This window comes from Cydia splendana, chromosome 1, assembly GCF_910591565.1.
Source record: "Cydia splendana chromosome 1, ilCydSple1.2, whole genome shotgun sequence".
Taxonomy (NCBI): domain Eukaryota; kingdom Metazoa; phylum Arthropoda; class Insecta; order Lepidoptera; family Tortricidae; genus Cydia; species Cydia splendana.
Genome location: NC_085960.1, coordinates 34,308,988 through 34,335,728, shown reverse-complemented (window position 1 = coordinate 34,335,728; position 26,741 = coordinate 34,308,988). Strand labels below are relative to the sequence as shown.

Below are 26,741 nucleotides of genomic sequence, written 5' to 3'. Positions count from 1 at the left end.
ATGAGTTATTAATTCGGTTAATGAGTTAAATTGCATTGCATTAAATAAAGTGTAAACAAAAAGCAATAAGGTATTTTATTAGGCAAATATATTCTTGCGCATGACAATACGAACCAAATCAACTGTAAGCGACGCGAATTTGTTTTGTATTTTTTATATTTTATTAAAATGAGGGTGCCTGGAAGTCCGAGTGGTATGTGCCGGTTCTGGGCGACCGAGGGGAACGGCCAGGGGAGGGGGACAAACGGATTTATGTCATTGGCTCTCAGCGGTCAGTCGATCTATACAATTACGCGCTAAGGTACATACTTCTCGCTGTCCAAACACCCTTACGTTTTGCTACTTTAAAACTGCATATTATTTCACCACGTCCTTTACAAGCTGGTCTTCGAACCGGATCCTGAACTCTAGGATTTGATGTTCCATACACCAAAGATGGTGAACACACGAAGCAGTGCTAAGAAACAAGAAGAAAAGCAAAAAGAGCTTAAGGCCGACAAGGAAATACCTACGCCGAAACAGGAACCAGTTTGCCAGGCGACTCAAAGCGACGAACCTACGAAATTAAAATCGATAGATAAGAAAAAGGAGCTACTCGATAAAACAATTACTGTCGATGTGGGTAGTGCAAGCGGAAAGTGTAAAATCGATGACTTTTCTAAATCAAAATCTATAAAATCTACTCGAAAGTCGAAAGCATCAGGTTCTGCGCGTTCTTCAGTCGTGGCCAGAAAGAAGTTGCTAGAATTAGAAGCGGCAGAAGCGAAAGCGCGTATACAAATGGAATTAATCGACAAAAAGCTAGCGGCGGACCTAGCACAATTGGATGAAGAAGACGAAGAATACAGTTCACAATCGGAAGCTAGTGAAATTCACACTAATACAGAAGTGGAGAAATGGTTGGAACGTAGTCAACTAGAACTGAAAGGGCAGCCTGTGCCACCAACGGAAAATGCATTGGATAAGGTGTGCCCGCCGCCTGCGCCGCCGGCTGCACCAGCGCGCGACGGCACCGAAGATACAGTTCACCTACTGGCAACTGCACTCAAGGACATAGCCGCAGTCTCCTCTACTAACGGACCTAACGCTCGAATGTTGAGCCGCCTCTGCACGCCGCGAGATTTACCCTCGTTTTCCGGTGACCCAATGGAGTGGCTCCAATTCAAGCAGGCGTATGACGAATCAACCGAAGTGTGCAATTTTAACGACAAAGAAAACCTGTGGAGGCTACGAAAATGCCTTCAGGGACCAGCTAAGGAAGCAGTAACCTCTCTGTTAATTGGAGCCACCGCACCAGATCTGGTGATGTCTACTCTAGAGCTACAGTTTGGGAATCCCGATATTATTATATCAAAAATTGTACAAAGCATCAACAAACTGCCGGTGATGTCTCAAGAGTATCACAAGGACATAGTGTCATTCTCCGTGAAGGTTAAGAATTACGTTGCAGCAGTAACAGCTATTGGTCATGATGAGTACCTAAGGGGGATGAAAATCATATCTGTAATTCTGTCAAAATTGCCAACTGTGTTAATATCTAAATGGGTCGACTACAGTTACCCGCTTATCAACGAGGGCAAGAAACCACGGCTCGCTATTTTGTCAGAATTTTTAAATGACGAAGCTCTGAAAACATCAAAAACAGCTGTTATCCTCGCGAACACTTACGGTGATACCAAACGTAAACAAAGTGACTTTTACCGCTCTCAAACCGTGCTCGTGCAGAATGAACTAAGTGACGATATGTGTAAATTTTGTCGTACGTCTAAACACGACTTAACAGACTGTAAAATGTTCAAAAAATCGCTTCGCAAAGACAGGTGGGCTTATGTGAAACGTCATGGATTGTGCTATAAATGTTTAGTGTCGCGCCATAACAAAGAAACCTGTCCTGCGCCCTGTTGCGATAAGGAAAACTGTGGACAATCTCATCACCGCTTGTTACATTACATTTCGCACGCTAATAATTCAAATCTTCAATCTAGTGTGAACATTACGGAAATAATAGACACCGATGTAAGTGAAGCGCGATCTGAGACTGTTACGAACATTAACTCGACAAACCGCAAAGTTTTGTTACAAGCTGTACCTATTTACATACACGGACCTAACGGTATAATTAGTGCCACTGCATTATTGGACAATTGCTCAACGGTATCACTGATAAGCGCCGACCTCGCCGCCCGCGCCGGATTGCATGGTACCAAACAAAATATGTGCGTTACTGGGGCATGGAGTAACACCGAACTTAAGTGCGAAAGTGAGGTAGTGGACTTTGATGTGTCAAACAAAGATGGACAGATGTTTACGCTACGTGCTCGCAGTGTTACAGACTTAAACTTACCTTCGCAAAATGCATCTAAAGTGAACCTTACGCATTATGACCTTAAGGTTGAAATTAAAAATCTGTTATCTAACACTCGTTATGAGAAGCCTCAGCTGTTAATAGGGCAGGACCACTATCATCTTATGATGCCACTACAAATAATAAAGGGCAAGTCCGAAGGATCTTACATAACTCAGACTGTCTTAGGCTGGTGTGTTCACGGTCGCGTCACAACATCGCGCGACAAGGGCCAGCGGCTAGATACGACCTTATTCATAACTGAGGACCTGCAAGTCGAAAATGAGCGAGCACTACGGGAAATACACGAAGAAGTACGCCGCTCCTTTGCCATTGAATCCATGGGCGTCTCATGTAATCCACGCCAGAACTCCGAGGACCTGCGCGCACAGGAGCGACTGGAACAAACTGCTAGATTGTTAGAAGGCAGGTGGCACGTTGGGCTTCCATGGAAAGATCTTGATTGCAACATGACGGAATCCTATGGCAATGCACTTTCTAGACTTAAGGGAGTGGAAAGAAAAATAAAACGGGATGTTGGCTATGCATCAAGGTACACTGAAAGAATAAATCACCTGTTCGATAACGATTACGCAATGGAGGTCAGTAACCCTAAGCTCACGCCAAAAACATGGTTTCTGCCGCATTTCGGGGTTGACAACCCTAACAAACAAAAATTAAGGCTCGTATTTGATTGCGCATCCAAAAATAATGGCGTTTGTTTAAATGATTACCTGTATAAAGGACCTGATCTGCTCATATCATTATACGGAATAATGCTTCGATTTCGCGAAAATAAAATCGGAATAACTAGAGATATCCAAGATATGTTCCTAAGAGTGAAAATCATCCCTGAAGATCAAGACGCTTTTCGTTTCCTGTGGAGAAACACATGTGAAGGCTCCGGTGCTCCTGACGGCCCTATAAAAACATATAAGATGACATCTTTAATATTTGGAGCAAATTGTGCACCATTTATTTCCCAGTTCATAAAAAACAAGAACGCCGTGCGCTATGAGTCATCGATGCCGGCCGCTGTATCTGCAATATGTAAACAACATTACGTAGACGATTATATTGACAGTTTTGAGGACGAAGAAACTGCAATAAAAGTGGTAAAAGAAGTGGCTTATATACATACACAAGGCGGCTTTAACATTCGTAACTGGACGAGCAACAGTGAAACATTAATAAACAGTTTACCAAAAGAGAACTTAGGATCAACGGCCATAAGGTTCAAAATTGATCAACAAGATGATGGCGAACGCACCCTTGGATTAGTTTGGTTTCCAAAGGAAGACTTACTTGGTTTTGATGTCTCTTTCAAACGCATACCGGAGGCAATCATATCTGGAGAGAAGATACCTACAAAGCGAGAAATGCTAAGAGTTGTTATGTCGATATTCGATGTCTACGGGTTCCTATCACCGATAACAATAAGAGGAAAAATAATAATCCGTGATACCTGGAAACAAGGATTACATTGGGACGACATAATTCCGGAAGAATTATTTAAAAAGTGGATCGAATTCCTCGAGCTATTGAAACGTGTACGTTTAGTGCGCCTGCCCCGATATTATCAGGCCGCCGTGCGCGCGAGTGAGACAGACGATGCACCGAATGCACCGAATAGTGAAGGACGCCCGCCGGCTATGTATACTAACCTACAACTGCATTTAATGTGTGATGCGTCATCGCAAGCCTTATGCGCCGTAGCGTACTGGCGCTGGATAGATAATAATAACCGCTGGCAATTAGCATTTGTTTCTAGTAAATGTCGAATTTCACCTACTAAACATAGAAGCATTCCACGATTGGAACTAGAAAGTGCATGTCTAGCAGCGAGACTGGCACATAGCATTATCAAAGAACACAAAATGACCACGGATAAAATTTATTACTGGACTGATTCGACCTGTGTGCTTCACTGGATATATAACGATGCACGTACCTATAAAGCGTTCGTGGCGCATCGGCTCGGGGAATTAGACGAATTAACTCAATCTACTCAATGGAGATACGTACCTACGAAAATGAACGTAGCTGATATTGCTACACGAGACACCTGTGAACTCAGAATGCTGGAAAATGAATGGTTTCACGGTCCCGACTTTTTGCATAGCAATGAGGAAACTTGGCCTTCAAATAAACAGCTGACGAAGCCTAACCCTTTGGATCTAGAGTATACAATGATTGTAAATGTATCGTCTGAAAACTTACCAGCTGTTCCTGAACCCGAAAGGTTTTCGTCGTGGTTAAGATTAGTTGGAGCTACCTGTGCTATACTTATGTTTATAAATAAATGTAAAAAACTTACCTGCGAGATTAATGGAGACCTGAAAGAAAAAGCGGAGCGCTTACTAATCCAATATTCTCAAGCGCAGTCCTTTCCTGAAGACCTGGAGAACCTGAAAAATAAAAGAAATTTAGACCGGAAAAGCAGATTACTTACCTTGACACCATTTCTCGATGAACACGGTATTCTGCGCGTTGACGGACGAATTGGAGCGGCCCTGGAGGTACTACCGGAGACAAAACAACCCGTAATCCTCGATGGAAGTAATCACGTCACTAAGTTGATTGTAAAACACTATCACGTGACGGCAGCACATGGGAATCGGGAAACAGTGGTAAACAACCTGAAACAGAAATACTGGATTATTCGAATTCGGCCAACTGTGAAACATGTGAGCAGCAAGTGCATGTTCTGTAGAATAAAAAAAGCGCAACCGCAACCACCTAGAATGGGTGACTTACCTCCTGCTCGCATGGCCCATCACCAGCGCCCGTTTACGTTCTGTGGCATTGATTTGTACGGACCAATGGAAGTAACAGTATTGAGACGCCGAGAAAAGCGGTACGGAGTTTTATTTACGTGTCTTACCATGCGAGCTGTTCACATAGAAATAGTCACGAGGCTCACGGCTGACGCACTAATAATGGCTCTGCGAAGGATGGCGGCGCGTCGTGGTTGGCCTCAGCAGATTTTCTCGGATAATGGCACCAATTTAAGAGGAGCTGATAATGAACTTAAAAAGTGTATCAGTGAATTGAATGACGCCTCATTAAAGGATTTAGCCTTGAAATATGGCACCACTTGGAATTTTTTGCCACCAGTCAGCCCCCACTGGGCTGGCGCGTGGGAGCGACTTATCCGATCAATAAAGGCATCACTTAAGGTGGTATTAAAAGAACAGGCTCCGCGAGATGAAGTTTTGAGCACGCTCATGGCAGAAGTCGAACAGATGGTAAACAGTCGCCCGCTCACACACGTCACAGTTGAACCGAAAAGTGATGAAGCCCTCACGCTGAATCATTTTTTACTTGGCAGTTCTTCCAACTTACCTACTCTCGGTTCATTTGATCACTCCGACATGTACCTTCGTAAACAATGGAGAACCTCTCAACGACTTGCAGACCTATTCTGGAAGCGGTGGGTACGAGAAGTACTGCCACAGATGATCCCTCGCCAGAAGTGGCACCAAGACCAACGACCCTTACAAGTGGGAGATCTGGTATTGGTTGTGGATCCTGCGTCACCCCGTAACGTTTGGCCTAAGGGAATAATACAGGAAGTAATTCCGGGGAGAGACGGACGCATAAGAGTCGTGCAGATAAAAACCAAATCCGGAACACTGCGTCGATCGGCTGCACGCGTCGCATATGTACCTACTGAGGTTGAGTAAGTGCTGATGCAGCACTGGGGTGGAGTATGTAAGCGACGCGAATTTGTTTTGTATTTTTTATATTTTATTAAAATGAGGGTGCCTGGAAGTCCGAGTGGTATGTGCCGGTTCTGGGCGACCGAGGGGAACGGCCAGGGGAGGGGGACAAACGGATTTATGTCATTGGCTCTCAGCGGTCAGTCGATCTATACAATTACGCGCTAAGGTACATACTTCTCGCTGTCCAAACACCCTTACGTTTTGCTACTTTAAAACTGCATATTATTTCACCACGTCCTTTACATCAACCTTCCTTGTGAATGTACCAATCTATATATATCCATCATGATACAAAATGAAAATGAATATGTCGCCACGTTATAATAACAATTCTGTCTCTCTCTCATTCATAAGATGACGCAAAGTCAGTAAGTGTCGATACAGTTACGAGAGGGACAATTGATACACACGGATATAAAGATATAAAAGAGTGATACATATCCCAGTGGTACAAAGATATATATCAATCTTTTCCCTCTACTGACACATTTCGCCCATCTCTAGCCCACAAGATCGCAGAACCTACTATGAACAAGAAAACGCACGAGAACGGTAGATGGCAGCACTTCCTTTGGCAATGTACATGTTTATGATTCTGTTTCAGGCCACACGATGGCAGACCCTCCAACGCGCACGGTCCCTATATTATACTGTAAGTAGCAAGGCCTATTGACTTCCTTGAAACGATGTGACCCTTCAAAATTGTACATGTGTTTTCCGTTCCCAGACGAGATTGCCAGTAATTAACATCAAAATATTTTACTACAGCAACATTGCTAGAACTGGCTTTGTCTATAGATACGATTTCTAGGAACAAATCAAATTATTTTATCAAATATATTTTGATTTGTATTTTATGAAGTAGTCATATGTAAATTATTATTTATTTTTTGATATATGTATATTATTATCTATTATATTTCAGTTTGTCTTTGTCTATGTTCATAAAATCTATGAAGGGTAGACGTGCCTCTACCCTCCTTGATAAAATAAAAAAAAATCTTTGTCAATTGGCCTCTTTGATAGGCCTTGATTTGGGTCTGGCCGGTAAGAACATAGACATGATAAAAGTCTGTAATGTCAATGCTGTCATTTAAGTCATTTAATGCAAAAATATCAATTTTCATATAAAACGATTTATTCACTTGAAATATATTTATTTACCTATTAATTTAAAAAATAAAAACCATTCATATGTACGAGCAACATATCTAAATGCGTCTTCGCACAGACTTAGTTAAATTTAAACCGTTGTCTCTCTTCCTTCCTTGCTGTATGTATCCGGCAATGGCGACTTTATCAACAATTCTTATTCGAATTATGGAAAGCCCTAATGTGTGTGTGGAAACCGTTGTAGTAAATCAGAAACAGCGATAATTTCAAGGTAAGATATATATTAATCTTTAAATAAAAATGAGCGTGCTAATTACCAAATTCAAATATAATAATTTAATCTTACTATCCCTGTAAGTCCCGCGGACGCTATATCGCGTCCGAAATTATAATCAAAATTCAACATAGATGTAAAACCCCACATTGTTTAAGCTGGTAACCCTAGGAATTAGCGACGTTAGTAATTAGGAAGATAGATTATATTGTTTAATTTTTTGACTATTTTGTTTTAGAAAGTGAATTAGCAGATGGCTTGAGCGTGAGATAATAATATAATCCTGGGCCGTCATATGATTTCTTGGAAAAAGCTCAGAAGGGCACGTATCTGCCGCGTATCCAAACTAGTTTCCCGGTGACCAAGAACGCTGCGCGGAGCTGTGAAGCAGAAAATGTCCGATAACCGGATAGATGTAATAACAACTTGTAACCATTTGCCATATCAGTGTATGTATTCATATGTATTATGAAAATATTTATATCTTAATAATACGTAACTTTTTGTTACCTTTTATATTTCACGAATTTCTGAATATAGTACCTAATCATTATCTTTTAACGTATTTTTTTACTTATTTGTGAAATGCTAATTTAAGAGCCCAACAACGTGCACACTAGCGCCACTGCTAAATAATCGTGATTATTTAAATTTAACGACATGTATTTAAAAAAGGGGCCGCTACGGACTGTATTGTGTATTTAGGTACCTTTTGAATACATCAAACTAGATTTTATGTTGCTGGATTCATCGATCTATGAGCTCAAAACAAAAACGGCCGTTTTAACTTTGGACGGGTAGATTGACGAATCCAATAACATAAAAACTAGTTTAATGTATTCAGCAGTGGCGCTAGTGTGCACGTTGATGGGCTCTTAAAAACCTGACCCCAACAAAAAAGAAAAAAATACAAAAAGAAATTCCCTCTCTGGGATTCGAACCCAGGACCATTAGCTTCCTGAACTGGATTACTGCCAATACCCGCTAGGCTAAACGGGTTGTCAATTCTAATTACAATGGTATCCTACCAGAGCGCTAGTAGTATAAACGAACTTTTGAAAGGGACATTTTTTTGTATGGAGTTATCGTTCTTCTCCTAGTGAGTATTATATTCTTTGGTAAGTAGTAACTCATACTGTCAAAAGTCGACTTTTTTTCAGCTGTCAAACTCGGTTACTTATCTACTGAAATCATTTGCAGGACTATCGCAAGCCTTTATTACCAACGACAAAAGAAACATCCCGAATTCAAAAAAAATATACGCGTCGACTTGAGAACCTCCTCCGTTTTTTTTTTGTCGGTTGAAAACAAACGAAGGGAGCCTTTTGTGCGTGATCGCAATACCAATCAGTTTTATTTTTACCGCCAGCTGCCGCGGGTACTATACTCGGGCCTATACTTTTAATCTGGCTTCGAATAGTTTTTGGCTACGTCATTAACTAGCGTATACCTACAAGCGGTGGCATTATGAACAGAGAGGGCAGAAAAGAGTCGACTTGGTTTATTTTATGATTGAATGAATACCGATTGAATGATTGATTTCTCTAAAACATACACTTTTTTTTTCACATTCAAGTGGCAAAGTTTTTGGAGTGTAAAATATTGAAGATATTTTCACATTGTTACTCAATTTAATTAAGGAGGTCATAATTATATATTATTGTGTTATTTGGTCAACCATATTACCTAACTTATTTGCGCCAAGTTGAATAAAATATAATGATTCTGAATACTTAAGTACTTTATTTTGTGTTTTGAGATTATCATCCATCACGAATAATGTAAAAATAAGGCTTATTTCTACAGATTGTATTTTATTAAGTTAATCCGTTTCTTTCTAAGTAAGCACTCTACTCTGAAGAAATAAGAATTACGTACTGATATAATATTACTTTCCCATTTCGCTAAAAAAACAGCGGAGCTGTATTACTTTCCTTCAACGACTGATTCAATAAACTAAATCGGCGGATGTTTGCTACTCATAGTATGTATTTGCTTACTATAGGTGGGTAGATAATAGTTTACAAGGAAACTAAGTTGTTGTTTACCCTCTCGTGCTGATATTGATATTTGATCGTTGCGAGGGCTTCAAGGCATGAGGGTTAAACACATACATGCTTTGAGTGCTACCGAGTGAAAAACAAAAATTTCGCCAACCCAACGCGTAGAAAATATTAACAATAAAAAATTAAAAATGAGACATAATGAACTTTATTAAATATTTATCATTAAAAATTTCAAAATCATCACTTGAATCATCACGTCAATTCTACCAGCCAAAACGAGGTAACAGCTGAACCTTTAAATCAAAATAATTTGTCACTGCGGATAAAATGCAACTTGCTCATCAGTTTTTGAAGAATACAGAGAGCCTTTACGGGCTGGTATGGCGAAAAAAACGTAAATAAAGCCCCGTTTGTATGTAGTGGTGAAGTGTTTGGTTTGATGATCCTTATTTTTTAAATAAACGTCAAATTATACCTATGAAAATATGATTTATAATACACTCCCACTCTCTGTTGTAGTCATGCGCAAAATGTATCACTGAAAAGAAATGATTGATATACATCTTTCGTACGCTGTGAAGTACTTCACTCTTTTAGTTCACTAGTTCACTTTAGTTCAGTAGCTCAACAGCAGGTCCATCTATATCCACAGTAAATACTGGTTTCATTTCACTCATTCGCGGATATATTGAGTTGAATGAAGGATTTGATAACAATTTCATTCATATGTAAATCACTCAAATCAATGAATGTATGAATTCTAGGTTTAAACACGGTGTCCTTGTCACTCTCTATCTATGTGAATGAGAAAGTAAATGACAAGATAAATATACTTTACTGCTGAAGTAAAGAACTAAATTAATTAAAACTAAACTAGTGAATGAAAGAGTGACATCAAGTACTTCATTTGAATCTTCTAAGTTCCCACAAAGTGCGTAGCCGTGTTTATATGGAATAGTGGCCCTTTCACCAAATAATTACTGTATTTTTTTTGAATAAGAGCCCTAATGACAAGTATCCTGTAAGTTTCAGCTTCCTATCTTTGTTGTTTTTTGAAATATTTTTTTTTTATTAAAATGCTTTGTTTTTTCACATTGGCTAATACAATTTACGCAAACTTTGGGTATATTATTCTATATATTAGTAGAGATGATATAGCCTTTGGGGTCAAAATAATTCCCACAAAGACGGGGTTTGATGTTTTTAGTTCTTTGGGTGTATCTTTTTGACATACTAAAAATATATCAAAATATATGCATGCAAAACGCATTTATTGACATTTCAAATTTGAAAAATCAAAAAAAATATTAAAAATCGTGTGTGGTATCAAATGACAGGAAATTACACGCTAAAAAAGGTCGTGAGGTTAACTTTACAAAATAAAAATAAAAAAAACAAAGTGGTGGCTGAAAAACTGTTTTTATTTCAATGTTGAAAATTATTTCCTACATTGAAAACTAAACTAAACGATTATAGTTTTACACATCAAAATACATTGTGTAAAAGAAAAGAATATTTAATTAATGAATACCTATTTTTAATTATATTAATATAATATGAAAAATATAGGCTCTATATTAATTTAAAAAGTTTTATCAATAAACTGAACGAACGAATATATAAAAAAAAAACTATTGTAAACTGGTCATATTTTTGTAAAACTCGATTTCGACTGGCAAATTATATAACTTTTTGGCAACCGGGTTTTTTACCCTAATTAGACCCCGCTGAATCCGAATTTGCTCGATCGAATTCTTGACCGGAAGTGCGATATTAGATATTAAAGATTCCTTTTTTTAGTGTGTCGTAAATAACTCTTAAACAGTGGCGCATAGCAAAAATGTTCTTATGCGTAAGTAATCTGCATAAAATTTCCTACAAGAAAGATTTCGTACAATTTTTCGCTAGGATCAATATTCAAAGAGATATTAACGCGGGAAAGTTTATTATAATGACTTCCAAGGTCGCTTTTTTTTTAGTTTTTCGTAAATAACTCGCAAACGGTGGCCAATATATTAAAATGTTGTTAAATGTTAATAATCTACACAAAATTTTCTACAAAAAAGATTCAGTACACTTTTCGCAGGGAATCATATTTAAAAAGATAATACAGAGGGAAAGTTAATTATAATAAATTCTAAGGTTCCTTGTTTTTATTTTTCGTTAATAATTTGAAGTATGACACAGCAAAAAATATCTTATACATAAATAATAAAAATGAAATTTCATACAAGAAACATATAGAACACTTTTCTCTAGGATCAATATTAAAAAAAAAAAACAAAGAAGCGGGTAAGTATATATTATTAGTATTATAATAAATTTTAAAGTCCCTTTTTAGTTTTTCGTACATAACTCGTAAACGGTGTTCCATTGTAAAATAGGTTTTTATGAATAAATAATCTACATAAAATTTTTGTCCAAAAACATCTTAAACACTTTTCTCTGGGATCAATATTTGAAACGATATTAAAGGAAGAAAGTTCATTACAATCAATTCACATGTCACTTTTTTTTTAGTTTTTCGTAAATAATTTGTAAAGTATAACCTATTTTGCTATGGGCCACCGTTTACAAGTTATTTACGAAAAACTAAAAAGGGACTTTAAAATTGGACTCAGGCCTCTTTGCTAATCCTTCATGGCGGCCTGGGCTAGTTGTCAGCATCGCCCTCCCAGGTTTTTTGTCCTCTTTCCACAGCACGCAAGATCTCGCCAGTAAAATTTTTTGCCCTCCCGCCGACAATATCTGCATCCAAATACAGATCGAGGCCAAAAATGCTTGGACGCAAGCCTGCCCGGAAAATCCAATCCCAGCCTTCGTTCATTCTCAAAAACTTTGGGATGAGCCCCTCTGCAGAGCCACCTTAAAAGCTCTTATTGATAATGCTCAAAGCCCTGCAGAGCGCGCTCGTCTCTTAGCTGTATCGGAGCCAGAGTCGGGGCTCTCGCTCCATGCATTGCCATCCCCCAACATAGGCACTCTCCTAGAGAGAAAGGCCCTCGCACTCGCTACCAGTCTGCGATTGGGGGTCAAAACCAATGAGCCCCACCGCTGCCGCTGTGGTTCCAATGTTGACGAGCTGGGCCACCACGGCTTGCCCTGCCAGAGAAGCGCAGGCCGCATCTCTCGCCACACCTCCCTGAATGATGTCATCCGGAAGGCGCTTGCTTCCTTTAGCGTGCCGGCCATCCTAGAGCCGAACGGTATCGCACGCGACGACGGCAAGCGGCCCGACGGAACTTCACTTATTCCGTGAAGGCTGGGGAGGACGCTTGTGTGGGACGCCACCTGCGTTGACACGCTCGCGCCGTCCCACCTACAGGCGACCTCCGTCAAGGCGGGACCGGCGGCTACAACCGCTGAACACAACAAGCGGCGCAAATATGCTGTCCTTTTTTTTTTTTTTTTTTTTTTATTTATTTACACAAAAGGTACATGCTCATAAACAAAATTTACAATATCGCCAAACTGTAACCAGTTTGTTGGCGAATGAAGCGCTCACTTAACTAATCGAATCATGCACCTAAACAAAACAATTAGTAACTTAAACAATAGGTAATCCTTATTATAATATAAAAAACTAACATGCATAGATGCCTAACAAGTCTTCACATTGTCTCAAAGTTTAATTTTCTAAAAGGTATGTTTTTAATCTCTTTTTAAGGATCGGCTTACTTAACCTAGGTTTACCTCTTAACCACCCTATTTCGTTAAACAGCCTAGGCACTAAATATTTATTTAACCTTTTCCCATAATAATTAACCGCCGCAGGCTGTATTAACTTCCCTTCGCGTACCCTCCTCGTGTTGTATTTATTAAATGCTGGCCGTTTATAATCATCTAAGTAATAGTTTTCTAAAGCAATCAGGTATTTAATTTTTTTTTGTACAGATAAAATTTTACAAAGTGGGAATAACTCGCTATAATCATTACACCTATTTTTTATTTTACTGTCAACTAAATATTTAACTAATCTGATTTGCAAATTTTCTACATCGTTTATATAAGTACTAAAGGTGCGGCCGTACACACTTAAACCGTAATTAATTATGGAATCCGCTAACGCATAGTAAACAACTAATAACACATTTTTACTCACCACTTTTTTCAGTTGATAAATTTTTCCCAAGACTATTCGTAGTTTCTTACAAAGTTCCTCTATGTGAAATTTAAAATTGAAGTTATAGTCCACCAGCAGTCCCAAGTGTTTACATCGGTCAACATATTCTAAAAATGAACACTCACAGTCTAATTTGTTCCTATGCAAACAGTCATAAGTATGTCCTACAATGCCAATTTGTCTATAATCCACTTTTTTTGCTATGCTGTTATACGGAGAGTGTATATGTAGGCACTTCGTTTTTTTTATATTGATTATGATACCGTTGTCATGTGCCCATTTTAGTATATTTTCAAAATCATACTGCAACTGACAGCGAGCCTCGTTAATATTTTTTGATGAATAAAATAGGCACATGTCATCGGCATACATAAACACCTTGCATTTCTGCACCACATTAACGACACTGTTTACAAACATTATGTAACCGACCGGCCCGTACACCGAGCCAGTCGGCACACCGAGCGTCACACTAGCCTCTGCGCCTTTTGTACCCGCAATCGCAGTTTGAATTGATCTATTGTTTAGGTAATTTTTAAACCACATGTTTGTGGGTCCACCTATGCCACATTCCGCCATAGCTTGTAACAAAACCTCGTGGTCCAAGGTATCAAATGCCTTTTTATAATCAATAAAAAGGCATAATACCTGTTCCCCACTATTTAAGCTATTGTTAATCACCTCCGAGAAGTGTGTCAAGGCCGTGGTTGTACTTCGGCCTCTCCTAAACCCATGCTGGTGGTCAGTTAATATATTATGGCGCTCCAAAAACGTACTAACTTGGCCGACAATCACTTTTTCGACGATTTTGTTAACAATAGACAATATAGCAATCGGTCTGTAATTTGTATACTCATAATGGCTACCAGATTTATAAATCGGTCGTATAATGGCTTTTTTTAACATGTCAGGATATAATCCTGATGATAAGCTTAAATTAACAAAGTTTGCTAGTACAGGGCTAATTTTACTTTTTATACACTTTAAGTCTTGTACTCTAATGTTATCCAAACCTGGTGATTTCTTGGAATTTAAACTGTCAATTATTTTCTCAATATCATGCGATGTGATTTTTACATATCTGAATGAAACGTCGTTCTTGGTTACATACGATTGTCTGTCTAAGAACTTAATATTACACACATGCTTAATATTTAAAATTTCTTTAGTAAATGTTTTCGCAAATTCACAACAAATATTGTATACATTTTCTTTTTTCCCTAAGTATTTTATTATTGTACTATCCAGGCTTCCCTTTTCCCGTCCCAACCAGTTATTTATACATGCCCATATTTTTCTGTAGTCCCCTTTACAATTTGTGATCTCCGAATTTCTGTAATTATTTTTAGCTGTATTAATTAATTTATTTAATCTATTACGAAATTTAGTGTACTCGAGCCTTTTAGTCATATTATGAGGCGACATTTTCCATGCCCGAAACAACATATCCCTTTGTACTATCATTTTATACAAATCTCGGGTCACCCATGGTTGAGTTTCCCGTTTATGGTTAACCGATTTCTCCTGTTTACATTGATCATAAATATTATTAAACACCTTATACATATTTTGATACAACATTAGTGGACACATAATACTTAGCAATTGCGACCAATCGTACGTATTAAGTTTATCGCGCACCAACTTTTCATTTATTACCAATTTACGTCCATAGCACGTTTTATCATAGTTTATATTATTAATCTTCAAATTTAATGTAATACCTACAATGTGGTGGTCCGATATGCTACTCTCGATAACAAACGCCGACGCAGGCGCAATATGCAAGCCGTGGCCGCGCTGTCCCGCTCGCACCCACAGGTGGTCGATGCATGACTCATCCGCCCGTTCTTCAACTATCGCTTGCCGCGTTATCTCAGTATCTGGTATTGCAGATAAGAGGCCCAGTTCACACAACGTGTTTTTATAGCTGGATACATAAGAATGATTCCTCGGTCTAAGAACATCAATATTCCTGTCACCAATAATAATTAAATCATCAGTGCTCGGAATCTCTCGTAGAAGTAATCTTAGTTGATCTAAAAATAGGTTTATATTATTTTGAGGCGGCCGGTATAATGCAATAATATGCAATGTTTTGCTGTTAGAAATCAATTTTCCTTGTAATCCTTCAAACGCAGTGGCTTTTAAAATTTCGATGTCCAACTGTAAATTTTTCTTATAGTACATTAATACTCCTCCACCTCTTTGAGTTTCTCTTGTATTAGCATAGCTGTCATATCCATTAATTGCATAAAAAGGAATTTCCTCGCTCTTAACATTGATTTCTGTCAATATTATTATGTGTATAGCATTCTTGCTTTGGTTTAATAACACTAAAAATTCATTAAAGTGTTTTCTTAATGAACGGATGTTAAGGTGAATAATATGGATGTTATTTCCACTATCTTCCCAATCATTACTCCAGTCTTGTATTTCTTTATACCTGTTATATTCTAAATTATGAACTATGTTATCGCTCTGATCTGTGAATTTTGTTAAATCTTGTAATCACCTAGTGTGTCCGCGCAGCTAATCGCTATTACTTTTAATTTGTAGTTTTAAGTTATCAATATCCTTATAAGTTCGTATTCTGTTGATTTTAGGTTCATGCTCTTTCCTGACTAGGATATTCGAATTTTGGATCCATATATACCGCCAGTTATCCTTGAGCTCGGTTTTCGCAGACCAAAACAGCTGTCGCTTAAATCTAGGGAGATCCTCATTAATAAATATTCTTTTTGTGTTTCCACTAGTGAACACGTCTTTGTTAGTTAGGATTGTTTTTCTAGCCGCCAGCCACTGGTCGCGGGACCCTTTCGATTTCAGAGTAATGACGACGGGCTGGGGCTTCGGCGACTCTTTTTTTTCTCTTCCTACCCTCTTGACTTCCATTATATCGCTTGGATTCAATTCTAGTTTATCAGCAATTTTATCAACAGATTGACGGAGATCTTCGTTGCTCGGAGTCTCCAGCCCCACTATTTCTATATTCAACTGCTTGTCTTTAGTCTCCAATTCTTGTATTCTCTCTTCCAATGCATCGTTACACTTTTGTAGGTATACGTTTTTTTGTTCTAGGGATTTGATTTTTTTATGTGCATCTTCTTTGAATTCTATCAACTCTTGATATTTTTCGGAGTAGAAGTCTACTGTCTCTTTAAGATCCTCCAAATTTTTTTCCATCTTATATATTACCTCCAGTTTATTATTCATTTCTTTAAGGAGCGTCTCGACGGTTAACTCCGACGGATCCATTGCTATCATTCTCTGCTTTGAACCACTTCCAGGACTATTATTCTTCTTTAAACACTCCTCACACACTTCTTTTTGCTCCCAACTTCTTATATTCCGAACACATTTTTTATGATAAACTGCACCACATCCACCTTTACACTCAATAGACTCGCCTTTTGTCATAGACAGGAATAGTTTACATTTTTTACACTGAACCATTTTGCACTGATACACGATCCGTGAGAAATCCAATTGCCTTTATTTTAAAATGCGTCCGCACGCCGAGCGCATTCCGCACGAACTCCTCGGCGAGGGCTACATATTTGCGCCGTTTGGCGTAGAGACTCTGGGACCGTGGGGGCCTAGCACAAAAAGCTTATTTAAGGAATGTCCCAGCGCCTCATGGACATCTCAGGTGACCGGAGGGCTGGCAGCTATCTCGGCCAGAGGTTAAGCCTGGCCATCCAAAAAGGTAACGCTGCCAGCCTTCTGGGCACCATAACTCATGAAGGTGACCTGGGGAGCATTTTTTACTTATAAGTTTAGTTTAAGATTTGTTATATTTTAGTTTTAATTTTAGCGTTTAGTTTTTTTTTTCACTTTGTTATTAATAAATAATATCTTTAAAATTTATTATAATGAACTTACTCGCTGCTTTGTTTTTTAAAATTATTAACGAAAAAATAAAAACAAGGAACCTTAGAATTTATTATAATTAACTTTCCCTCTGTATTATCTTTTTAAATATTAATCCCTGCGAAAAGTGTACTGAATCTTTTTTGTAGAGAATTTTGTGTAGATTATTAACATTTAACAACATTTTAATATATTGGCCACCGTTTACTAGTTATTTACGAAAAACTAAAAAAAAAACCGACCTTAGAAGTGATTATAATTAACTTTCCCGCGTTAATATCTCTTTGAATATTGATCCTAGCGAAAAATTGTACGAAATCTTTCTTGTAGGAAATTTTATGCAGATTACTTACGTATAAGAACATTTTTGCTATGCGCCACCGTTTAAGAGTTATTTACGACATGCTAAAAAAAGGAACCTTTAATATCAAATATCTCACTTCCGGTCAAGAATTCGATCGAGCAAATTCGGATTCAGCGGGATCTAATTAGGGTAAAAAACCCGGTTGCCAAAAAGTAATATAATTTGCCAGTCGAAATCGAGTTTTACAAAAATATGACCAGTTTACAATAGTTTTTGTTCCATATATTCTGCGAAGCACCTCCTTTGAGGTGCGTTCAGTTTATTGATAAAACTTTTTAAATTAATATAGAGCCTATATTTTTCATATTATATTAATATAATTAAAAATAGGTATTCATTAATTAAATATTCTTTTCTTTTACACAATGTATTTTGATGTGTAAAACTATGATAGTTTAGTTTAGTTTTCAATGTAGGAAATAATTCTCAACATTGAAAAAAAAAAACAGTCTTTCAGCCACCACTTTGTTTTTTATTTTTATTTTGTAAAATCAACTTCACAACCTTTTTTAGCGTGTAATTTCCTGTCATTTGATACCACACACGATTTTTAATATATTTTTTGATTTTTCAAATTTGAAATGTCAATAAATGCGTTTTGCATGCATATATTTTGATATATTTTTAGTATGTCAAAAAGATACACACAAAGAACTAAAAAAATCAAACCCCGTCTTTGTGGGAATTATTTTGACCCTTACATACAAATTTTCATACGACTCCTCTACTATATAGAGACTTATAAATACTATAAATAATGTTAAATATTAGTAGTTCGCCCCGAACTGAGAACTCGCAGTTAACCAAAAATTATTATAAAGGGATTGACTTTGTTGCACCTACTTAGGTACTCGTATAGTGCGACATAAAATAGTAGAAAATAAATGAGGGCACCACTTTCTACGTAACTATCACATTTTTGACGTAAAATGCTTACACATGGCAACAATTTAGTATGGAAATTTTTGCGTTCCATTTTATTTAATTTCTACTATTTTATGTCGCGCTATAGGCGGCAATGGATCAAAAATCGCCTGTATTTATTGCAAGGTCTGTGGAGCCCTTGACTGATAGATTTAAGCAAAGAGTAGTATGTATAATATATAGGACAAAGAGAGCCCTCTCGTGGAACTTTTTTGCATCCATTTTGAAGTGCCATCTGTAATTCTTAACCATAGGGGCATAAATAGCGTCTAAGTATGTTGCGAACGTAAAAAACTTTGACTTTGAAGAAAGGTTTCAGGATATTTATTAATAAACGAAAACAGATTAGGTACTTTTAACTTGACTGTTGATGTAAATAAATTACCTATCATTCACGGCTGGAATAACACACAATTGACCACGAAACACAATTACACGCAGCAGGTTGTGAATCTACCCGCCATATTTTTTCAAATTTTTTTGGTAATAAAGTTCTCAGCAACTGTGATGGCGTATGAAAACTTTGTTTCTTTTAACATTGTAAAACTGAAAGTATTTTTATTTATCTGAATTATGTCGTAGTACAGACAATTAATGGGGTGTTATAATATTTTGAGGTTTATTTGACAAAGTTGTTATTTTGTGACAATCGTCTCCATGGCAACGATGGCCATAAATAATCTGTTCTAACAGATGTTTTTTTGTTTGATCCATGCCCTGGATACAAGACTTTTAAGACGTTCTGACGAAATAAAGTGAAGCCATATTAAAAAAAAGTTTAGCGTTAAGTAATATAGATGTCGCTATTTTTTCGAATAAAGTGCTTTTATAAGACTGTTCCTCCCCTGGATTTAAGTCATCATAGAAATCATAGAGATTAAAATAAACTGTATCTGTGCTAAGCCGAAATATTTCCTGTCAAATGTCAAATACCTATATTATGTTTATATTATTTTATTTTAATCTTGCTAATTATTTCAAAATGGTAAATTTAAAAACGATATTATAAAAGTGCAAACCGAGCACTTTCATTTCATACTAAATTCGACCATGTTTTTTGCAAATAAAATGACCAGAATAGCTAGACACACAAACCTCTCACAAACAGCTTTTTGGCCTTCTAAGCTCTTCTACCTCAATAATCCCTTGATCGAGCCTGCTCATAGTTTAATGACTAAAATATAATGCTCTCAACTACACGTTTACCCAATTTAATTTAAATTAGAACAAATTTACTTAAGTTCTTGAGTATCAAACTATCTTCTGACAGTTCAGCTTATAAATATCGAAATGCCGGGACGTGCCGCTAGCCAGCCGCGTGATCCAAGTCGAATGTAAGAACTTCGCTTCGCTTCGCTCGCTCGTTCGATTACCACCAAAATTCTTGGATAAATGTAGAAAACAAAACTTCAATATTTTTTTTTCTTGCTTTCTAGAAGAGTGACACCAACAGTTCTTTGTTAAGTGATTGCGTAACTATATATATATATATATATATAAAGGCCTGTAACTTATATTTTTTTCATAATAATCCAGTTGGTACTTCATATTACAAAATGTAAAAATAAAGGATACGGCGGTATACCCACACCCGTAAACGAATTACACAATCATAGGTGAATGACAAATAATTTAGTCGCAAAATCATGCAAATGCAATGTCATCTCTTTTGCGACTTAATTATCTGTCATTCACTTTTCCATGTAAATTCGGCTACGCTCTCTTTTCTGGAAATGGCCTTCCACTGAAAATGTCTCTTCTATTCGTTTATAGTTAATAAAGACCAGGCGCGTTACGTGCTTCACGCATTACCATCGAGCACGCAACGCAAGCGATGTGACAGCTGACATATAATTCCACCCGTTACAACCGACAAGTGCAAGTGCGTGTCTAACTTAGCAAGGACATGAGACCAATTTCATTATTTAGTTTTCGTTTACCTTTTCATAAAAGGAAATAAAATAATTAAGAAATTAATAAAAAATCTATATATGAGAAATTAATAAGTATTAAATAGATTTGTGAAAATTTTTACACAGATCGATTTAGGTCCAGCTGTAAAGTCCGTCTAATCTATCTTGGTACTGAATTAAATAGACCAAAGGAAGGGATTGTCATTGTGTAAACGTCACATTTTAATAGAAATGTAACATTATACCTAACAATGACAGTGTCACATTTTACCACGCAGACTTAGCTTGGTCCAACTCTATCTGCGCGGAGCTCCGCACAGTCCTCGTAGTCAACAAACAATCATTCCTTTATTTTTATTCTACTACGAAAAATGCAGATTTCAAGCGGAATTCAACCAGGCCAGTCGCTCTTTTTTTTTTGTCGCTAGACAATGCTTAAAAGCACATATTAGGTATCTCTTTTACCCGGGCGCAATACCGGCGGGGCGGCAATGTGGGACTGCCTCATTGACGTATATCTTACGGGCACTAAAATGGTACTAGTTCAGCGGTGTCACTCACGAATTCGAGCCAATCGTGCAGTCTAACGGAACTAGTTGCGACCAATCGCGCGTATGATGCGAACTCATCAACCAATCGCGTTGTAGCAGTGTCACACCGCTGTACTGGCCCCATTCATGCACCATTCTTTGCCCGTGAGACCAGTCCTGAGATATACGCCAATGGACTTCCTACAATTACAATGAATGAATATTAGGCATATTTAGCAGTAATATGTGATAATAATATGACCAAGTCTGCAACGATTTTGATAGTACACTGCTACTTTATTTTGAACTTCAAACTTCTATGAAATTATAGAAATAGAAATATTTAAAAAAGACGAACAAAAATTTACGTAATACTTTGGTAATACATACATATAAGTAATATTTGAACTGCGTGTGCTATCAAAATCGTTGCAAAAATTATCTTGGTTTAACTCTATCACGTTTTAAGAAAACTGAATAATAAATATAGGTATTAGTCCAATTATGTTTCCTAGATATGTAGGTATTAGATGATGTAAGGTTATTATTGATATTCTGTGAAACAATGGATGCTTCAATGGCTTTAAACTTTTAATTGATGACTTTACAAACGGTTAATGAGCTCATTACAAACTGATGTGCAGTCTGTTATGGAACGCAACTTTGTGGGAATTGTCAGTAATCCTCTGTTCAAGTAATTTAGAGACGAAGCAATTTTAAAGACTTGCAACATTTCTACAAAAAACTTTGTACCTATACATCGAGGTTTTCGGTGCGGGAATGTTTACATTAGCCAAAGAGTAGGTATTATCTTAAAAACAGAAGTTGTTAGTGTCCGAACAAAGATTTTAGTTTCGGCGGGCTTCGGCATAAAAATCATGTCGACCGAAGGTTTGGTTTCGGAACTTTTGGCCAAAAAACTGTCGACCGTTACGAAACGAAACTTACAAGTTTGCACTTTCGGATTACGTTCGGCTAGTTTTCTATAATGAATAATGATAAGTGCATGAATCCTAACTAGTTTTTCTTAATTCTTAATTAGAATAGGCATCGTCCGACACGCATTTGGCTGGTCTTTTATACCACTTACATAAATTTTAGGTGTTTCATTCTTCATATGTATAAAAAGAAAGACAATGTATCTTCATATTTTCCATCAATCTTTTCATGTCATTAAAGTTTCGGATTCGGCAAAGGATCCGTTTTCGGTCGGACACTAATATTAGCAGTCCTTAATGTTTCATGTCTTCTATTATATTTGCCGTTTGCTGTGCAATTGAATTAAACTACCTAGTAAAGTTTTATGAGCAAATTAAGAGTCGTAATGAGAAAAATCAACAACATTGTAAAAATAATAAGGAGAAGGAATATGATCCATTCCATTTTAATTACGCTTGTTTACGAGTTTTCATAAAGCCCTGCTTATGAAGTTGGAGGTCATGGGTTCAAATCCCCGTTGTGTGTATTTCGTTATGAGATGAATTTATCATCTTATACTTTCCACATCACATCGTAATAGAACCACCGATAAGGAAAATTTCGAGTATCGATTTTCTTGATAGGCCCTCAGAAGCCTTTTTAGAGCTTATAATATGTGTGTAGTATGTTACTGTAAGTACATTGCTTTTATGAAACTCACTTCCAGCTCGTTTCATAAACCCACACTCGTATTTTAATGCCTATCATTATGTAAGTGCACTGTCGGCATAAGGTTTAAGCATTTACATTGTTTATAAAACTATGTTGGTTCTACATTTACATTTTAATGCGAGAGTGTAAGTGGGACATCGCTATATACGTGCATAGCGCAGTCTCGTTCACACATCGGCGTGTGGGTGCAGTGTGATATAACAGTGTAAAAAATTTAAATTTACTATTACTAAAATTTACTAAAATTTACTAATTTACTAAAAATAAATAAGTACGAAGAAACAAAAGGTGAATTGGTAGGTAAGTATGTTAACGTTTCCCCAATTTCGATTCAATCATGATACTTACACAAAACATTTTCCTGTTGACCGATATAAATATTTTTATGTTTCTGCTATATTATCTATAAGTAATACCGGTATATCCCTTCCACGTGGATATTTTCCAATCCACTTAGGTATTTATAGTAATTTATACTGATATTCAATACGAAATGTATTATGGTGATACGACGTAAAGCTGAGGCGACAGGCAAATATGAACAAGTATTTGAATTTTTAGGGTTCCGTTAGTTTCATTGTCCGTCTGTTTATATGTATGTCACGGTCATATATACTCGATTAACTATTGCAACTTGTATTTTATGAATAGAGGGTGCTTTATTAACCTCTGTTTTTTATGAGCTAGGGTCAAGGTGGAAACAGTATGGCTCAGCATGAACAGTGACTCCGTCACCCAAATATCAGCTCTCTCATGTTGAAATTAGGTTGATGGAGCCACTGTACCCGGCTTTTTTCTACCGAGCCACTGTTCCCTCCTTGACCCTACACATATATATAATATATAGGTACCTCATCCGTGTTTCGTTCACCGCTGCAGGGAACTTCTGACGCCGACTTCTGGCCGAAATTCGTTCACAGCATCGTTCCATGTCAAATTCGATGTTGCTGCCCTGATTCTTGACAGCATGCAGCACCAGGAATGCTGGTTTTTTTTTAAAGTGTTTACACAGTTTGGTCGACACAGTGACCAGCAACTGCTTTTGGTGTGAAGAGATTGGTGTCGTGGCCGAAAGGGCCGCGGCACCATCAAGGACGAAAGGGAAAGGAAATTTACAGAGTAAGGATAGCAAGGAAGAGAGAAGAGAAATAGGATAGAGAAAAGCATAGAATAGAGAAGAGAAGTACCAGGAATGCTGGTGCTGTCTGAATCCGAACGGTAGGTACATTTAAGGATGACTCACGCTTGACCGGGCCGTGGCCGGGCAGGAGATTCCGGAGCTTCGTTTCCTATGGGAAAGCACCACGTTATCACCGTTCAGCCGTCATAGAAAATGACACGTCGGACGCCTCTGCCCGAGCACGGCCCGGTCTAGCGTGATTCATCCGTTATGTTATAGTTATCATGCATGATAGCATTAAACTTTAGTAATCGTAATATATATTACACTATTTAAATCAATGTTGTAACTGAAATTGTAATACCTACGCCTCCTGGATGGCGCAATGCAAAATCGAGTAATGCCTAAATCAGGCATCAATACGCTCACCGAATTCACATTCAAAGGAATTAACGATTGGCTCGATTGCCTAAAACATTCCCAATTACTACCTTCCAAATCCATTTGCATCTAAAATTGAATTTTAGGGCAACCACTATATACTATTATAGACACCGTTTAATGAAAACTTTTTTTTAATTTTTATATATTACGACGGCGGCAAATAAGTGCAAGGGCCATTTTGTTTAAAGTTGTACTTACACTAAACTTTATTTTTTAATTCGGGATTTTTTTATCTTATTTCTACTCAGAATCAGTAGCATTTTCGAGCCTAATAGGAGATAGGTGGCCCAAAAATACCTACGTTGACACAAAAATGTTAGGAATAATTTATTTTGTTACTTTTCTTTCCGACGTTTCGACACAGCTTTCACTGCCAAGCCAGACACAGTTTCGATCTCATGTCAAATGCCATGTTTGTGTAAGTATATGTGGGTTATTCTGTAGTATGTTAGGTAAGTAATCTCCGACGACCGCAGAACTTTTAATGGTTGAAACTTGGTACAAAGTAGCGAAATAGCGATCGTGTGTGAGATGAAAATGCCGATGTCACTAAGGATGAAGCCAGACGAGCGTAATTTTGTAAGCTGCGTAATTTCTGCTGCAGAAATTCTAATGTACAGTCGCCATCAGATATATCGGTGCGGCCAAGGTGTTCGCAAATATCTGAACACGCCTCTATTGTCAAGGAGTTAGTGTTCAGATATTTTTGAGCACCTTGGCAGTTCCGATACAACTGTACTAATTTTTGTGGGCAGACAACTAATTTTTCGTCGCCATGCGAACCAAACAGACGGTTTGTATGAAACCAGGAATAGAGCAACTGAAATTATGCGACTTACAAGTTGTACTTGTAAGTTGTAACTTGAGTTGTAACTCAAAATATTACACTTGCGAAATATGAATCTGCAAATTCGAGACCATTTCGTGGCTTATATGTTATATTACGTGTTGTTTTCTTCATTTATTTTTTGCCTCAAATAAACGCTCTCTATTCTCTATTCTCTAATTTCTAAAATGGCTAAACAGTAGGCACCTAAGTAAAATATTGACGTGAAGTACTAGTGGCTCTGGGAGCTGTAGACCTCGCGATAAGGTTCAACATTAAAAAAACAAAAACTTACTTCATTGAATCATTGTCACAGCGAACTCACAATAGTCTTATAGTACCATAGTTACTGGTGCTTAAGACCTTTAGGCAAATTTCCGCCATTATATATTTTTTTGAAAAACGAGGTGACAGATGTTTTTTAAGTAACTACCAAACCTGCTCATAAAATTTCAAGAGAATCGGTTAAGAATTGCGGCCTGCAGAGGGAAAGATCGGATATACGAAAGCATTTTTGTTCAAGCTTTAATGGAGACCTTCGCTAACGCTCGGTCAATTACCAAAGCTTTTGCCTACTTATTCTGTGGTGTTATTTTAAATTTAGACTATCGCTAGGCCAGACAGGTCGTCAACCCAATATTTGAACCTAGGACCTCCGGATTCGTAGGCAGGGTCGCTACCGACTACGTTACAAGTACAAGGCCATTAATATATTGACCTACATATACCGAAGAAATTTCTCCTTAGAAATCGAAGTGGAAACGAGATTAAAACAAAAAACTCCAATTATATGAAACTTTTCAACTTTGCAACTTCTATCACACTTCCGATACCAAATACACAGATTAAATTACTGCAGTAAATACTCCACTCCACAGCCCGAAAATAAAATCAACTTTTACACCATTACCCAGCCAGTGTTGGGTAGACCTACTCGTAGATGTGTACGGATAAACGCCGAATACAGATTGTAGTACCTCTGTATATTTAGTTATGTAAATAAATGTACACATCAATTCAAGGTTTACAAATTAAAATTAACTTCAGTGGGTATAGTGACAGGAATTTGTTTGAGAATTTTAATATATATTTTTTATTTTTAAGCTTTGTAAACGCAGATAGTGAGTAAAATATGCAACCATTCATTGCCACACAAAAATAATATGGAGCGAGTTACAAAATATACAAAAATGATATAAGACAATGCCATTGATACAAATTTGGCAGATTTTTTCTTGTATAAGTATCGCTAGACGACTAAAGGATAAAGACACATTGAAACGAAATGTGGCGTGTCTATATTTCCGACAAGGAAAATCTACAGAGGACGCGGTCTCTCTTTTTGCCAAACAGGTCAGTACATACTTGGATAAGGGTAATCCATGTAGTGGCGTATTCCTAGACCTGTCCAAGGCATTCGACATAGTTTCGGTTCCTATACTACTGCAGAAACTCGAACACCTTGGAATCAGAGGAGTGGCCCTAACCTGGTTTAGTAGTTACTTGACTGGC

The 26,741-nt window shown here is 37.4% G+C and overlaps 1 long non-coding RNA gene across 1 annotated transcript in view; it reads right to left on the bottom strand.

Annotated features, from left to right (window-relative positions):
* Nucleotides 1-26,741, bottom strand: part of LOC134794132 (uncharacterized) — a 331,004-nt gene that overhangs the window by 42,410 nt on the left and 261,853 nt on the right. The gene's annotated exons all lie outside the window — the stretch shown is intronic.